An 18346-nucleotide genomic window follows, 5' to 3' on the forward strand; every position below is an offset into this window, starting at 1 on the left:
GTGTAGGCAGGGTTTAGTACTTTCTTCGGTAGCAATATATAGGTCAGCACATCATTGTTGGTCGAAGGGCCTGCACTGTATTGTTCTGTGATGTGTGGTGGAAAGTGTGCTGAACGTCTACATCACAGTCTGGTACTGGGACACCGACACGTCTGATTGAAAAGTCCTGCTAAAGTTAGTGGACACAGCCCAGGGCATTACAAGTGAAACCCTCCCCAAACTGAAAACATCTTAGAGGAACACTGCCGTCGGAGAGCAGCAGCGATCGTCAAGGATTCACAACATTCTGCATCTCTCTGTTCTCGTTGCTACCATCAGGAAAGAGCTAGAGTTGCCACGAGACTCGCACCAGCAGGTTCAGGAACAGCTGCTACTCCTCCACCATCCAACAACAAACCCAATCGGGACTCATTAAACGGCTCGAATGTTTGGACTTGATTGAATTTTTTTCCAGTTTGTTTCCAGTTCTTGATTTGTTTACATGTTTATGTTGATAACAGTTCTTTTGGACCACAAATAAGTGGTAATTGTGTCTGGCTCCGAGGAAAAAAATGATTCTCAGGATTTTATGTGATGCCATGTGTGCACTTGGCAATAAATTGGAATCTGTATTGCACCATTTGTTTCCAATTGTTCTTTATTTGTTTCCGTGCGTACACTGGGTTGGTTCGTTTCAGCTTGACCAATACATGGTGACTCTCTCTCGCCCACAGGAAAAAGAATCTCAGTGTTGTATGTGACTTCCTGCACGTAACTCTGACCATAAATCTGAAGTTGGACCAAAGGGCCTGTTTCCACGGTGGGAAACTTTCTGATCTGAGTGGCAGCACGTCATTTTTTAAGGGAATGCCACAGTAAAGTCTGGAAATTAATACTGGATTTAATTGCAATGATTCTGCTAAAATACGACAATGGATATGATCAGTTGTTGGGAGGGAATAGGGAAGCAGGGCTCAAGCCCCCTCCTTTACTGTCGGAAGTAAGCACAAGACCATGAGAGAACGTATCACGTACATTGAGCCATGTATATCGTGCCCAACCCTTGTTGGGAAGAGGGGGCCTCAGTGAAGCTCACATCTTTCCCCATCTGTATCACCATCCAGACTGCCATTGTTGGAATATTCCTTATGAGCCCAACAGTATTGAACAAGGCACAGACCAGTCCTTTAGCCACGATGTTGTTTTGACCGATGTCAACCTACTCCATAACAATCTAACCCCTCCCCACTTCACACCCATAACCCTCTATTATCTTTACATCTGCCTGTGAAAGAGTATTAAATGTCCCTATTGTACCAGCCTCTATCACCACCCTCGGCAATGCATTCCAGGCACCACCACTCTCTGTGTATATAAAACAGAGGGTCAGATATCTCTCTTACATTTCCAAGAGTTAAGATTCAATTTATTGTCATGTCATGAAGTCAGTGCAATATTACTCAAATTTGCTTTTCGTCTGCTGTAGGGCAGACAGTTTGGCCATCGACTGAAATTGCCTGAAGCGCCTCTTCCAGTCAGAGAAAGAGAAGTAAATGAGAGTTCGATGAGCGTCACTGAGTGTCCTTCAATTCACCTCCAACCCTCCCACCAGCCCCTGTAGCCAGACAGAGTCCAATCCAACCATCAGCCGCTTGAGGTCCCGATCCGAATCCCCACCACGATTAGAAGCCCTTCAGTGACCTCTGCACCCTCGCACCTCCTGGTTCAGGTACCTTCAGTCAGTCTCGAGCCAGACTCCTGCAGTCCGTGGCCCGGTGTGAATCCCTTGACCACATTCGCCCGCAGCCAGAGTAGGTTCCTAGTCCCGAATCATCCGCGGCCTGTGTGTTCAACCGCAGAATCCCTGTCTGGTCTGCCGCTGTGGTCACCGTCCCATGAGTCACCTCCTCTGCATCTCCTTCTTCAACCAGGGGGTGGGCTCCCCATTTTCTAGTGCCCTGTGCCAGTCCTCTGCTTCCCTAGAGTCGGTAGCCTCTCCTGGCTGTTGCCGATCATAGGTCCTGTGATCCAGGAGGCCGTCCCCGCGGCTGCAGTATTTTTAAATAAAACCACTGCCAGGTCATTTTACAGTCCATTTAAAGTCTGTTCGGATCCAACCACATTTGGACCGCATGGTAGGAGCCCATAATAGAGTGCTGTGTTTCCACTCTCCGTGGGTCTGTGACAGCTCTGTCCATACAGAAAGACCGGCAGTGCTGCCATGTTCTTCCACTCCCAGCTCTCTGAACAGTCAGGGTACCAAGGTTGAGTGGAGAAGCAGGGGAGTGGGGATGTGGGAGAATGGTTCAGCTCATGATGGAATGGTGGAGCAGACTCGACAGGACGAATGACCTACCTCTGCTCCTTTATCTCATTGTCTCAATTTGTGATTCACAGTTTGGGGTATTTACATGAAAACTGCATACATTACTGTAGAAAAAAGTTGTGGTTTGTATCCAAAAACACCACAAATTTTGACAAATATAACCTTTTCTGTTTTATAAAAACACTGCACTTTCATTCAAAACACATCCCTTGGTTTTTTATCGGAGACTCCACTTCTCACAAAACAAACATTAGACACAAAACATTTACATTTAGACATCCGATATTCCACAAAACAATAGAACAATTACTGCACAGAAACAACCCACTCGGCCCCTCTATTCTGTGCTACACTACTTTTTCATATCAAGTCCCATTGAACCATGATGGCCTCCAGCTCCAACAGTGTCATCAGGTTTGCAAATGACACGTCAGTAGTTGTCCTAGTCAACAATAACGACGGGTCGTACCACAGAGAAGGGATGGAAAATCTCATGAATTAAGGTGAGTGTCTCAATGTGGACACAATTGTCGACTTCATGAGGACGAGGACCGACCACCCTCCACTACACATCAACAACTCTGTAGTGGAGAGAGTGGAGGACACCAATTTCCTTGGAGTTCACTGAACAAGAGACCGATCCTGGACACACAACATCTCCTCACTTGTCAGGAAAGTACAACCGAAACTTCAATTCCTTATAGACTGAAGTAGGGAAGGTGACCGGCCAGCATCAGGTCAACTTTCTACAGCAGTTTTATCGAGAGTGTCCTGACCAGGGTTCGAATCACGACCGTCTGAATGGAGTTTCCACATTCCAACTGTGACTGCATAGGTTTTGTCTGGGTTCTCAGGTTTCCTCACATAATTCAAAATGAACCGGGTTAGTTGGTTAATTGGGTGTAATTGGGTGGCACAGGCTCAAGGGCTGAAGGGCCTGTTACCGCACTGTATGTCTAAATTTAAATATTTATAACGTTTAACATGGAAACAACCAATTTGGTTCAACCTTTCAATCTGCCACGGCCATGTAGTACTGCGAGAACCCAGTAGGGGACGCAGCACACCACAAAGGTTTACAATACAGTGCCGCAACCCACACTGGGGAAACCCAGCAGATCCGGCAGCCTCCATCAGAAGTGAAGGGCAGTCGACGAGCCAGGCTGATAGATTTAGATGTACAGGCCATTTCGGCCCACGAGTCTGTGCCACTCAATTTACACCCAATTAGCCTACACCCCCAGTACGTATTAAACTGAGTCGCTGGGTAAAACCCACTCAGACATGGGGAGAACGTACAAACTCCTTACAGACAGCGCATGATTCGAGCCCCTGGTCCAGTCTCTGGTGCTGTAACATTGTTGTGCTAACCTCGACACCAACCATGGCTCCCAAGAATATCTAGCAGAGGATGGTTTTAATTCATTAACCTCTGTGTTATGGGCCCAGCACGCTTCCTCTGCGCCTCTCTGCTTTCATGGATACAGAATTATGAGCAGTACAAATGTAAGCAGGTTTAGGTGACACAAGAACCAGAGGGCATGGGTCAAGGGTGAAAAGTGAATTGTTGAAAGGAAACATTCGGGGGAACATTTTCCTGCAGAGAATGGTGGGAGTGTGGAACGAGCTGCCACCTGACGTGGTTAAAACTGGCTTGATTATGACATTTAAGTAAAATTTGGACCAATCCCTGGATGAGAGGGGAATGAAGGGAAATGGATTAGGTTCATATGGACAGCTGTTGTACGGTTACTTTAACTGTTAGTGCATCACTCTTTGAGGGCCAGCGAACGTGACTGGGTTTGAATCGGTGCTGCCTGTAAGGTGTTTGTATACTCTCCTCATGACTGTGTAAGGATCATCCAGGAGCTCCAGTTTCCTCACACAGTTGAAAGCGTCCCAAGGGTGGAGGTTAATTGGATGTGTTATGAGCCCAGAGGTCCCCAAAACCCAGCAGGAATAGAAATTCACCAAGACAATGGTTAATTAAACAAACATTGCTTTAAATTTCCTTTAAACATCATCGCAACATCACCCCCTATACTTTCCAAATGGTGGGAGGAAACCAGAGACCGTGGGGAAAACCACTCTGACATGGGGAGAACGTACAAATTCCTTACAGAGAGCGCGTGATTCGAAACATGGACCCAGACTCTGGCGCTGTAAAAGTGATATGCTAACCTTGACATATTCCCAAAGAATATCTAGCAGAGGATGGTTTTGATCCATCGACCTCTGGGTTATGGGCCCAGCACGCTTCCGCTGCGCCACTCTGCTAAATTCTACAAAGAATTATCAGTGGTGTCGATTGAATAAATTCAAGCAGGCCTTTTACCCATTGAGTATATTTGACACAAGGACCAGAGGGCATGGGTCAAGGGTCAAAGGTGAAATTTTGAAAGGGATCTTTCGGGGAACTTCACTCAGAGAGTGGTGGGAGTGTTGAATGATCTGCCAGCTGAAGTGCTGAATGCTGGCTTGAATTTAACACTTCATTAAAATTTGGACATTTAGGATGAGATGGGGATGAAGGGATATGGACTGGGTTCAAATGTAAAGGGGAGGCACGGTGAGACTAGCGAATAGTGCAACACTGAGAGCGCCAGCATTCAGGACCTTGGTTCGAATCACCGCTGTCGTTAAAATGTTTGTACCTTCTCCCCGTGTCTGTATAGGCAGTTTTGATGTGCTACAGTTACCTCCCACCGTTCAAAACCTGCCAAGGGTGGAGGTTAATTGGATGTGTTATGAGCCCAGAGGACCCCAAAACCCAGCAGGAATAGAAATTCACCAATACAATGGTTACTTGAACAAAAGATGGTTTTAATTTCCTTTAAACATAATAACAAGATCCATTTAATACTTATTACTATTAACTTAACCTAAATTAACCCCCTTCTAGTTCTAAGTGTACATGTATGTAAAGGGTACATGTTCAAGAAAGTTCTCCGGTTCACTGTCCAATCAATCACGTTTCCCTTCTCCAAGTTCACCGGTATTAGGCAATTCTCATACTGTACACAGAATTTAACCTTTAAAATTTCCACCAGAATCTGGTGCCTAAAGTTAAGTGGTTACCATTCAGGAAGGTTCTTCTTCGCTTCAGAGAGGCATTTGTTGCTCATTGAACACACACAAACTGATTTCCTCCAATCAGCCACTTCAATGTCTTGCCGAAGAAACTTGCCCCATTTGGGATTTTCAAACGATAATCTCTTCTTCCAGGTCACCACAGAGTTCCTCTTGTTTCCCTTATTTCAGGACAAACATTCTTGCCAGCAATTTCGTCTTGTCAGGACTATAAAGTTTTTCAACAGGCTGAACTCAGAATCCACAATCCGTCTTCAAAATGGTGTTTTTTCCCAAGCTGCCAGCTTGTCATTTTGCAGCCTCAACAGATACTCTGCAACTGACTTCTCTCTCTCTCTCTTTCCTTCTCTATCATTCTCACTCTCCTTCTCACTCTTTCTCTCTCTTTCACTCTCTCTCCAAAAGAGAAATCAGCTGTCAGTTTTTTCATCCCCACTTGTAAAATCGAAGAGACCTCTTATCGGCGCCCATACTCAATTTTCGAAAGATATTATCAGTATCTGAGCCCGCACATGATCAACATGATGTGCCATTTGCCCCTCCGGTTGAAGTCCACTCCAAGCAGTTCCATTTTCTCTACAATGTCACTGGTGACACAATGTCTCACTTCAGCAAAGTTGATCCATTTTAAATGCGATGCCTTTTGCGAAACGTTACACTGTTCGTGAAGAGTAACTTAAATCAAACCCCGACAATCAAATACTTTTGAAGACATATTTAATCCATAAAAATTCTAACATATCCTGTAACAGGAGTAATTGGGTGGCTCGGGCTTGTGCGTCACAAGGGGCTGTTACCACGCTGTATATCTAAATGTAAATATTTAAATATAAAGTTTATATTGGAAAGAACCTCTTTGGATCACCCTTTCAATCAGCCATTACCCTGCAGGGATGGCAGAGACCAGTAGGGGGAGACAGCATCCACCAAAGGTTGACACTGCTGTGACCTTCCACCCACTGGGGAACCCCAACAGGTCGCACAGCTTCCATCGGAAGTAAAAGCCAGACAACGATTCAGGATGATAGATTTGTATATGTAAGAGGAGTAACAGGCCATCGGCCCATGAGTCCGTTCCACCCAATTTACACCCAATTAAACTGCACTCCCGCTACGTTTCAAACGATGGGAGGAAACCAGAGACCCTGGGGAAGACCACTTAGACACAGGGAGAACGTACAAACTCCTTACAGACAGCGTGTGATTTGAAACCCGGGCCTAGTATCTGGCACCGTAAAAGAGTTGTGCTAACCTCAACACCAACCATGGGTCCCAAAGAATAACAGGCAGAGGATGGTTTCAATCCATCGACGTCTGGGTTATGGGCCCAGCACGCTTCCGCTGCACAACTCTGCTTCATTGGACACAGTATTATCAATGGTGTAGATTGAATAAATGCAAGCAGGCTTTTAACCCACTGAGTATATTTGACACACCAACAAGAGGGCATGGGTCAAGGGTGAAAGGTGATATTGTGAATGGAAACTTTTGGGGTAATTTTTTGCACAGAGAGTGGTGGGAGAGTGGAATGAGCTGACAGCTGAAGTGGTTAATGCTGGCTTGATTATGGCATTTAAGTAAAATTTAGACAGGACCCTGGATGAGAGGGGGATGAAGGGATATGGATTGGGTGAGCGGTTAGTGCAACACTCTTATAGCACAAGCGAACGGGACTGGGTTTGAATCAGCTCTGTCTGTAAGTTATTTGTACATTCTCCCTGTGTCTATGTGGGTTTCCTCCCACCCTTCAGAATAAATGGGAAATTGAAGGATAATGGGGTGAAAATTGGGTGGGACGGACCTGTCGGGTGTCATCTCCTCCTACCGTGCTGCATGCCTAAATTTTAAAAAAATCATGAAAGTTTATGGTGAAAAGGCAGGGGAGTGGGGCTGAGGGGGAAAATGGATCAGCTCATGATGGATGGCGGGATGGACTTGATGGGCCGAATGAACTACTTCTGCTGCTATATCTTATGGTCACCTGTTGGTCTGTGCTCCTCTCCTTGCCCCTTCTTCCCTCACCTGCCTTTTCATTCAGGCCCCTGCCTGCTTATTGCTCCCACCTTGACAAAGATTCCTGCACAAATCCATGGGAACATGACTATAAGTAGACAGTTATGTCTCACCGCCCCACCCTAATGTTGTAGGAAGGGGCAGGGGGGGCCCAACTCATCCCCACCAGGTAAAGTCATGGATATGAAACAGCTCGACCTCTGGCCGCCGAGCTGTGATAACCCACAAAATCCTGACCTACGATCCGTCCCTTTGCTGTGAACATCTTCAGTGTCCTGTGTAATTACGATGAGTTAAAGGTCCAGGGTTGAATAAAGGGTTTGAGGAGGAAGGGAGATACAAAGTGCTTGAACTCTCCAGAGACGGCATCAAATGGACAATGTGAATTGTGGTCAAGGCCGACCATGTGAACATTGACACGGATAAAGTTGGAAACTGAGTTCGAGGCTGGAAAATCACAAATAAAATAATCAGAAAAACCTCATCCAATAGGAGGGGAGAAGGGTGCAAGAGAGACAGGGAAAGAGGGGTGCCAGAGAGACAGGGAGAGAGGGTTGTCAGAAAGGGAGAAGAAGAGATGAAGAGTGGGATGCCAGAGAGGGAGAAGGAGGGAGTGGTGTGCCAGAGAGACAGGGAGATGTGCCAGAATGGGAGAGAGAGGAAGACACGGAGATGTACCAGAATGAGACAGAGAGAGAGGGACCGGTCTCCCAGAAAGGGGCAGGGGTGGCCCAGAGGGAATTTGGAAGGTGTTCCATTGAGAGGGATAGCTGTCCCAGAAAGAAGGCAATGTACTGTTTTAGATGTTAAAAGCCCAGAAGACCCCAAAACCCAGCAGCAATAGATATTCACCAAGACAAATGGTTACTTAAACAAAAGTTGCTTTTAATTATCTGGAAACATAAAAATAAATCAAAGTTTAACTTATCTCTATTGAGTTAATTAACAAAAGAAAAGCTCCTTCTATTTCTAAACGCACGTGTATGTAATGTGTGTGTAAGTTCAGAAAGGTTGTTTGGTTCACAGTCCAATCTCACTTCTCATTCCTCCAAGTTCACTGTGTGACAGAGTATGTAGAGGTAGTTTGGGAGCAATGGTTAGAGCAGCTTGCACACACATTTTAAAACACAGAATATTTGCAGGACTTTTGCAGAATGCTTTTTGCAGGAAGCAACAAAGTATCGAGAGCAGTTTGCCAGGGAGAGTATGTGATTTTTGCAGGCAGAGGAGAACAGTTTCGCCCTCAGAGAGGGAGGGTGTGAAACAGAGAGAGAGGAGACAGAAATCAGATCCGGAAGGACAAAGCTGGCAAACTTTGAAAGGCTACCAGGTCAAAGGAGGAGATTGGTGGAATGAAAGGTGAACTGAAAGAAAGAGGATCATCTGGAGAACCCTGAAGGGGGCAAGTTTCGTCAGCAAGACTGATTGAGAAGGAATCAGTTGCGGATGTCCTGGAAAAGGAATCTCTGTCTGAAATCCAGCAAGAACCCTCCTGAGTGGTAACTATCTGCCTTGTTAGGCACCAAAGACGGGTGAACTTTGTTAATTCTAACTTCTGTGGACAGTTTAAGAATTGCCTGCAATCAGGGAGGTTGGAATGTGATCCAAAGATCACATTACACATACCTGCGCTTAGTATTAGAGGGAAGATTAAGTAGGTTAGGTAGGATAAGGAAGTTGGTTAAGGTTTAAGTTAAGATTTCTTGTTCATTTGTAATTTAAAACTACTTTTGTTTAAGTGACCCTGTGTTGGTGCATATCTATTGCTGCTGGATTTTGGGTCCTCTGGACTCCGTAAAATTTTATGGGGGTTCGTCGTTTTGGATTTGAACATTGATTTATTAGTCGATCGGTTTTTTTTGCAAGCTATTGTGTCTGGAATTTTTGCTATTTTAGCAAGCGAACTTAGAGCTGGTGCCTGGAAAAAGAGCACCAATGGAAGTTGATACATTCTTGTTACAACCATCACCTGAAGAGCAGGAGAAAAGAGGAACTGGTGGCTATTTCTGAGGCACTGAGAATTGCTGAAGTTAAATATTGGATGAGAAAAGTACAAATACAGAGGATTATAGTGAAATCTGAGATAGGTGAGGGTAAATTTGTTCAGAAAGACCGAAGATTTTCTAGAGAATAGAAGTTTTGAATTGGAATTGGAGAAATGGAGGGTGCAGGAAGAAAGAGGAAAAATGGTATATGTGGCAGAGGATGCAGGAAAACAGAGGAAATGTGAGTTCGAGATAGCTGAAAGGGACAGAGAGTTTCAATTGGAGAAGTTAAGACTGGAGATAAAAGTAAGTATGAGAACTGAGGGTGTAACTCCTGGGGAGAGGTTTTTGGATAGGTGAGAGGTAAATTTATTGCCTGCTTTTCATGAAGGAGAACTACAGGTTCCATTTAATACTAGGGTTGCTCAGTCATTGTTGTTAGAAAGTGTTTTAACTGTGGATCAAAGGACTGACACAAGGGAGACAACTTTGATTAAAGGTGTTGGAGGTGAGGTAGAGTCAATATCGCTTCACAAGGTTGTGCTAAATTCAAAATTAGTCAAAGGTGTCTCATTTTTGTTGGTGAATGATTTGACAAAGGATAAAGTTGGGACAGTTTTAAGATTGACAAATCGGCCTACTAAGGATGTGGTCAGAGAGGATGGTGAGATACATCTTGCATGTTCGGTAACTCGGTCTAAAGGAAACGATGACAGCTGAAGAAAATCCAGTTGATAGAGATTTGCCCAGTTCTTCTGAAAGGGCAGGGTCAATGTGAGAGGAAGGATTTCTCTTTGTCAAGGGAAGAGTGAATTCAACAACAGAAAATAGATGCAGATCTTGTTAGCTTCAGTGAGAAAGCAGTAACTGAACAGGAGATTAAAAAGTGGCTTGTGGATATGACTCGGAGGGTGAATTGTTAATGAAATTTTATTATGAGAATAAGGGTTGTGGAGAACTATCTGTATCAGAGGTGTTGGCTGTTGAGAGAGTGGAGGAAGTGGTGGATCATGAGATTATGAAAACAGAATCTTGTGAGGGTAACCTTAAAGAAACCATGGTTCCTGTGTGCCTGTCTAACGCAACCATTTTGGAAAATTTGGATTAGGCCAGATTAGAACAGATGCATTTGAAAGAATTACTTTTGAAATACACAAATGTGTTACCTTTTGGCATGAAAAATGCCCCTGCAACATTCCAGAGGATGATTAATTCTGGAATCCAAGAGTTAACACATACAGATGTTTGTGTTGACGACTTGGTCACAAAAGGTGACCCATGGGAAGAACATCTAAGGCAATTGGACAAATTGTTTGCAAGATTATCCAAAGCAAACTTAACTGTTAATTTAGCAAGAGTCAATTTGCAAATGCCGCTGTGACATATTTGGGTTATGTAGTTGGCCATGGCAAAGTTGCACCTATTCAAGCTAAGGTGAATGCAATTTCTGAGTTTCCTTTGCTCAATGGCAAGAAAGCAGTGAGAAAGTTTTTAGGAATGGCAGGAATTTACAGGAAATTTTGCATAAATTTTGCTCAGGTTGCTTTTCCTTTAACCAATCGTTTGAAGAAAGGGGAAACATTTGTGTGGACTTAATATTGTCAGGCAGCGTTAGAAAATCTAAAGGAGACGCTATGCCATTGCCCTGTGTTAAAATCTCCTGATTTTGACAGACCATTTTCTGTAGCAGTGGATGCCAGTGAGGGAACAGCAGGTGCAGTTTTATTGCAAAAACATAATGAAATTGACCATCCAGTTGCCTACTTTTCAAAAAAATTCAATGTTCATCAAAAGAACTATTCCACTATTGAAAAAGAACTGTCAGCGATCATATTTGCTCTGCAGAATTTTGACGTATATCTTGGTACCTCTCATGAACAAATTGTTATATTCACTGAACACAATCCTCGAGTGATTTGAATAAAATGAAGAATAAAAGCAGAAGATTGTTAAACTGGAGTTTGATATTACAAGAATATGATCTGCAAATTAACCATATCAGAGGTGTAAATAATGTGATTGCCGATTGTTTGTCAAGGTGTTAAAATTGCTCATTTATAGAAAAACTCTTGAAATTGAATTACATGTTACGTGTTATGAAAACATGTTATATATTGTGTCTTGTTATCTGTTTAGTGATTTAAAGACTGTTTAGTTATAACTAAATTTAACTCGTGTTAAAATTCCCATTAAAGGAGGAAGGTCTGACAGGGTATTTAGAGGTGGTTTGGGAGGAATTGTTAGAGCAGTTTGCACACACACATTTTAAAACACAGAATATTTGCAGGACATTTGCAGAATGTTTTTGCAAGAGGCAACAAAGAATCGAGAGCAGCTTGACTGGGAGAGCATATGATCTTTGTAGGCAGAGGAGAACAGTTTTGCTCTCAGAGAGCGAGGGTGTGTAAGCGATAATGGAATGTGGGGAGTCAAGCAAGTGCTAATTAAGAATGAATTATGATGGGTTAAATAAGGGTGAAGTAAGAATGGAATATGAGGAAGGATTGAGCAAGAAGAATACAATAGGGGTCTTCAAAAACAGGATAGCAAGTAGATCGATTTAGCAAAGTCCTGGGGGTTGATTAATGAGTAAGATCAAAGACATGACACTTCCTGGGAAACAAGTTTGCAGAAAGGCACATAAACTGATAAGATGTTAGAATACACCTAGGCAGCATTACCGAATGCTAAACCAATCCAGGAGGCAGAAGAATGTTAAGGGGGAAGGTACCTCTGTACTGAAATGGAATGTATAAAAAGTTGGGTAATCCCAGTATCTGTGTGTATTCCCAGGGTAAGGGGACGCACCCAACTTTGCATTGTTGTAAAATAAATGTTCTCTTTTCTCAATTTTTGTCTCGAGTGAAATCTGTGAAGGCACCTCTGCTTCTCACAGGGGTGAAACAGAGAGAGAGACAGAAATCAATGCCAGAAGGATAAGCTGGCAGACTTTGAAAGGCTGTCTGGTCAAAGTAGAAGACTGGCGGCTGAAAGGTGACCTGAAAGAAAGACCTGAAGAGGGCAAGTTTCGTCAGCAAGACAGATTGAGAAGGAATCAGTTGGGATGTCCTGGAAAAGGAATCTCCCTCTGAAAACCAGCAAAAACCCTCCATAGTGGTAACCATTTGCCTGTTAAACACCAAAGCCAAGTGAACTTTGTTAATGTTAACTTCTACAAGAATTGCCTGCAACCCGAGAGATTGGATTGTGATCCAAAGAACTTTTCAAATCTTAAATATTCATTAGACACACCTGCGCTTAGTACTAGAGGGGGGATTAAGTAGGTTAGGTAGGTTAAGGAAGTTGGATAAGTTATAAGTTAAAGTTTAATTCTGTTTTCTTATTCAATTGTAATTAAAAACTACCTTTGTTTAAGTGACCCTGTGTTGGTGCATATCTATTGCTTCTGGTTATTAGGGTCTTCTGGACCCCGTAACAACGGGTTGAAGGTCATTCTTATACTGTGCACAGAATGTAACATTTAGAAAGTTCACCAGACTTTGACACTTGAAAGGTAAATGGTTACCACTCAGGAAGGTTCTTGTTGGTTTTCAGAGAGAGATATGTTGTTCCTTTTTAATCATCCACTTCAGTATCTTGCTGACGAAACTTGCCCCTTCAGTGTTCTCCAGATGATAACATCTTTCTTTCAGGTCAACACAAGAGTTCCTTTTTGTTTCCCTTATTCCAAGTGAAACATTAGACAGCCAGTCCTCTCCTCTTGCAAGAACCACAAGGGGTTTGACTAGGTCGTCTTACAACTGGGCTTTCCTTAAGCTAGCCAGCTTGTACTGTTCGAGTCCCAGCTGCTGTCTGCTGGCTGAAAGACTGCACAAGTGATCTCTGAGAGAAATCTTGTTTGATTCTCTCTGCATGCAAAATCACATGACCGTCTCAGAATAGAAAGTTCTCTTCCAGAAGACAGTGGCTCCAATGTGCTCTATCACCTATTGCCTTTTGTAAACAACAATCCATTAGTGAAGTCTTTTGGGTACTCCTCTAAAGCTCTGGAGCCGATATGTCTACCATGGGCCAGAGCAGCAATATTTTTAATAAGATCTGTTTATTCTGTGAAGAAGAATAGGGTGAAGGGTCCTGCAGCGTATTCTATATTAAAACCTGAAGCTTGTTCTGATTCTCCTTGCGTGGGAGCAGAGGGGGCTCAAATGGTTTCTCCTAGTGTTGAGATATATCATATTATGGCAAGGGTTTAGCTTGGAAGAATTAATCAGATGGCTTCTTGGGATAAGTTAGATGTATAGAAGGTAAATCCACCTGTTAGGATAATTATAGATAAAAGAATTCTTCTTTCTTTGGCTTGGCTTCGCGGACAAAGATTTATGGAGGGGTAATGTCCACGTCAGCTGCAGTCTCGTTTGTGGCTGACAAGTCCGATGCGGGACAGGCAGACACGGTTGCAGCGTTTCCAAGGGAAAATTGGTTGGTTGGGGTTGGGTGTTGGATTTTTCTTCCTTTGTGTTTTTTCAGTGAGGTGGGCTCTGTGGTCTTTTTCAAAGGAGGTTGCTGCCCGCCGAACTATGAGGCGCCAAGATGCACGGTTTGAGGCGATATCAGCCAACTGGCGGTGGTCAATGTGGCAGGCACCAAGAGATTTCTTTAGGCAGTCCTTGTGCCTTGTACAAGGTACAATATAAAAGAATAAACCCAAGAGTAATAACATAGGATATAGTTTGTGCTACTGTGGGTAGGGCTCCTATAAAAGCACAGTTTGAGTTTGAGGCTCACTCTGAGGCTAAGATTGTATCGACTGTTAGTCTTGAGGTGGCTGAAATAAATGGTAGGCCCAAATTGAGGTTTAGAATTGCATATGGTCTGGGGAAGGGTATTCATATTAGGAGGGTTAGTGTTAGTGCTATGGTTGGAGCTCGAAAGAAACGTGTTTGTGGTGAAAATGATGGTCGGATTGGTTCTTTTGTAAATAGTTTTAGGCCATCAGCAATGGATTGTTGACGTCTATCGATAGCCAAAAGAAAAATGGTCTCTCATGTTCCAAAGTGTATTGAAGGGAAAAGCACAAATTGCATCCTCTAGCTTGACTACAGAGCAAGTGGCAAATTATGATCCTGTTAAACAAGCAGTATTGAAAGCTTATGAGTTGTTTCTAGAAGCATATAGACAAAAATGTAGGAGTTTTATGGAATCATGGAATTAATCTTGTGTGGATTTCACTCTGAAAATATCTGTCTGTTTTGACCATTGGTGCGCCTCAAAAGGAATAAATGATGATTTTGTCAGATTGAGAGAATTGATGTTCATTGAGGAAATTAAAAGGTGTGTTCCAAATGGGATTAAATTATACCTGGATGAGAGAGATATGGGGACGTGGTGGCAAATGGCTAAATTAGCAGACAAATTTGCCCGACTTCACCAAGGTGTATTTCAGAATACTCGGAATTTTCAGAAAGTTAATGTGTAAAAGATGAATAAGCCTGTTCATCGGGTTAGTGTGGAGCAGACGAGTAAACTTGAAATTAAGTCTGGAGAGAATATTAAGAGAAAAGATGAAGGTAAGGTGGGAAAGGACAGAACTTCTGGATTTGTATGTCATTTTTGTAAGAAACCTGGACCTGTTATTGTGAATTGTCTAGTATTGAAAAGAGACAAGAAAAGGAGGTTTTACCAGAAACATGTATTCAAAGAGTGGAATTTAAGGATAGCAGATGTTCCAAACCTGTAAAGGGTGTCATGGATGTTTTCAAACCTTTTGTGTCAGAGGGCTTGGTTTCAGTAAAAGTGGGAGAATCACAGGTTCCAGTTAAAATTCTTAGAGACACTGGGGCTGCTCAGTCATTGTTCTTGGAAAGTATTTTAAGTCTGGATCAAAGGACTGACACAGGGGAGACACTTTGATTAAAGGGGTTGGAGGTGTGGTAGAGTCAATATTTCTTCACAATACTATGGTCAATTCAGAATTATTTAAAGGACCTGTTGTAGTAGGAGTAATTTCAAAGTTATCTATGCAGTGGGTGTCATTTTTATTAGGGAATGATTTGGCAGAGGATAAAGATCAGCCTGGTAAGGATGAGGTTGAAAAGGATTGTGAGATATATCCTGTATGTGCTGTAACAAGTTCTGTGACTTAGAAAGTGATGAGAGCTGAGGAAAATGCAGTTGATAGAGACTTGCCCAGGGCTTCTGAAATAGTTTTGAAAGAGCAGGGTAATTTTGAGAGTAAACATTTTTCTTTGTCAGTGAAAACATTGATTCAGCAACAGAAAAAAGAAATAGATCTTGTTGTCTTATGGAATAAAGCATAAGTGAACAGGAGAATAAAGAAATGATTTAGGGATATTACTTAAAAAGGTGAATTGTTGATGAGAAAATGGAGACGTCTTGATATTCCAGCTAATGAAGAGTGGGGGGGTGGGTGTGTAATTCATCAGGTGGTTCTTCCTTGAAATAACCAGAATGAAATATTGAATCTAGACCACAGTACACCTTTGGGTGGTCATCTTGGTGTAAGGAAAACCATGGATAAGATTTTGAGACCATTTTTCTGGCCTGGTTTGAGGAAGGATGTTGCAAATTGGTGCCAGACATGTCATTTTTGTCATGTTGTGGGGAAACCTAAGCAGGGTTCTCCAGTGGATCCATTGTAACCTATTCCTGTTGTTGAGGAACATTTCACAAGGGTTATTGTGGATGGTGTAGGTCCCCTGCCTAAAACTATGTCTGGGAATCAGTACTTATTATGTGTACAGCATCAAGATTTCCAGAGGCTAGACCATAAAGGAATATTAAAGCCACAATTGTGGTAAAGATTCTGGAAAGATTTTTCACCTTTTTTGGATTACCGAGAGTGATTCAGAGTTGTCAAAGATATATCTTTATGTCTGGGTTGTTTCAGCAGATAATTTATGAGTTGGAAATAAAACAGATCACTTTATCTGCGTACCATTCTGAAACTGAGGGAACTTTGGAAAGGTTTCATTCCACTCTTCAAAATATGATGAGGAATTATTGTCTGGAGAATGGAAGGGATTGGGATGAAGGTTTTCCTTTCTTGTTATTTGCAGCAAGGGAAGTTGTGCAGGATTCATTAGGTTTCAGCCCTTTTGAAATTGTGTTTGGACATCAGGTTAGAGGCCCTTTAATGTTGATAAAAGAACAATGGGTTCATGAGGATGTGCAGTTGGTCTTGCTGGATTATGTCTCTAAATTTAACGATAGGTGACAAAAAGTGTGGACTTTGGCTCAAGAGAATTTAGAAATGGCTCAGGGTAAAAGGAAGCGTTTATTTGACAGGAAAGGTCAAGTGAGGAATTTTAGGACAGGAAGTAAAGTTTTGATTTTGTTTCCACACATGACAATCCTTTGAGAGCACGATTAGTTATATCGAAACTGAATGATGTTAACTATGGTATTAACACTCCAGATCGAAGGAATAAAACTCAAGTTTGTCACATAAATATGGTGAAACCTTATGATGAGGGTAAAGGTAGTGGAGAATAATCTGTATCAGAGCTGTTAGTTGTTGAAGGGTTGAGGAAGTCATGGACCATAGGATTATGGAAACAGAATCTTGTGAGGGTAACCTTAAAGAAACCATGGTTCCTGGGTGCCTGTCTAACTCAACAATTTTGGAAAATTTGGAGGAAATGTTAGGTCATCTTAAGTCAGAACAGATGCAGTTGAAAGAATTAATTTTGAAATACACAAATTTATTACCTCGGGTTCCAAAAAGGACGTCAGTGATTTATCACGATGTGGATGTGGGAGAAGCAAATCCCATAAAACAACACCCATACAGAATTAACATTTAGTAGAGTAAAATCATGGATCAGGAGGTAAAACATATGTTGAGAAATGATAATATTAGACCTTGGAACTCAGATTGGAGTTCTTGTATTCTGGTGGTGAAACCAGATGGAACTGTAATGTTCTGTGCCGATTACAGGAAGGTTAATGAAATAACTAAAATAGAAGCTTATCCTATTGTGAGAATAGATGACTGTATTGATAAAATTGGGAAAGCTAAATTTCTTACGAAGTTGGATATGTTGTGGGGAAACTGGTGTGTGCCTTTAACTGAGAGTGGAAGGAATATTTCAGCTTTGGTTACTCATTCCGGTTTATATGAGTATAATATGTTACCTTTTGGCATGAAAAATGCCCCTGCAACATTCCAGAGGATGATTAATTCGATTATCCAAGGGTTAACTCATACTGATGGTTATATTGATGACACATGGGAAGAACATGTAAGGGAATTGAACAAAATGTTTGCAAGATTATCCAAAGCAAACGTAACTATTAATTTAGCAGGTGTCAATTTGTAAATGCCACTGTAACATACTTGGGTCATGGAATTGGTCATGGCCACGTTGCACCTATTCAAGCTCAGGTGAATGCAATTTCTGAGTTGCTTATTCCCAATTGCAAGAAGGCAGTGCAAAGGTTTTCAGGAATGTCGGGATATTATAGGAAATTTTGCTGAGGTTGCTCTTCCTTTAACCAATCCTTTGAAGGAAGGTGAGAAATTTGTGTGAACTAAAGTTTGTCAGACAGCTTTAGAAAATTTAAAGGAGATGCTATATCATTGCCCTGTGTTAAAATCTCCTTAAGCAGTGGATGCTTGTGAGGGAACAGCAGGTGCAGTTTTATTGCAAAAACATAATGAAATTGACCATCCAGCTGCCGACTTTTCAAAAAATTCAATGTTCATCAAAGGAACTTTTCATTATTGAAAAAGAACTGTTGTCTCTCATATTTGCTCTGCAGAATTTTGCTGTACATCTCGGCATCTCTCATGGACCAATTGTGATATTTACTGACCACAATCGTCTGGTGTTTTTAAATAAAATGAAGAATAAAAACAGATTGTTAAACTGGAATTTAATATTACAAGTATATAATCTGCAAATTAATTATATCAGTTACAAATAATGTGATTACAGATTGTTTGTCAATATTTTAAAATTCATCATGTGTA

The 18346-nt window shown here is 42.1% G+C and overlaps 1 non-coding gene across 1 annotated transcript; it reads right to left on the minus strand.

The window, feature by feature from the left end:
* Positions 1-4510: 4510 nt before the first annotated feature.
* Positions 4511-4582, minus strand: trnam-cau (transfer RNA methionine (anticodon CAU)). The gene has a single exon. It is a non-coding gene; the product is annotated as a tRNA-Met (tRNA).
* Positions 4583-18346: the final 13764 nt, after the last annotated feature.

The sequence above is a fragment of the Narcine bancroftii genome, chromosome 4 (genome assembly GCF_036971445.1).
Source record: "Narcine bancroftii isolate sNarBan1 chromosome 4, sNarBan1.hap1, whole genome shotgun sequence".
Classification (NCBI taxonomy): domain Eukaryota; kingdom Metazoa; phylum Chordata; class Chondrichthyes; order Torpediniformes; family Narcinidae; genus Narcine; species Narcine bancroftii.